We start from the raw sequence: 423 nt of genomic DNA, 5'->3' as shown, positions 1-423 counted from the left end.
TAGGAAAAAAACCCCATAATTTATATGGAACAAAGTTTGAGAACAGCGGCGACTATAAGACCGACAAATTTTATTCCAGGGAATGCCCCCTCTAAGCTGTAGAGTCTTGTGAGCAAAAAAAAAAAATCTACTTTGTGAGCTCCTGGCATTAAAGTGGTGAGCGAGCGATTTGGTTCCTGCATAAATTAGTTTGCCTCTGGAGCCATCCCTTCCTGAGCGGAGACAAAAATGTGCGAGCCGGAGGCTAAAAAAAACTGCGATCCAGCTCACACCAACTCAGCTTAGAGGGAACACTGATTCCAGGTACACGCTGTTGTGTGAAGGCACACTTCTTCAGATCAGAGGTTATTTCGGGGGGGAACACGGGGGATCGCAGCTCCCCCGGGTGAGGTACGGGGGGCGGGGCACATGACGAAGCCCCGC

Source organism: Gekko japonicus, unplaced genomic scaffold, assembly GCF_001447785.1.
Source record: "Gekko japonicus isolate JY-2015 unplaced genomic scaffold, Gekko_japonicus_V1.1 scaffold8518, whole genome shotgun sequence".
Classification (NCBI taxonomy): Eukaryota; Metazoa; Chordata; class Lepidosauria; order Squamata; family Gekkonidae; genus Gekko; species Gekko japonicus.
This window is presented reverse-complemented; position numbering follows the sequence as displayed.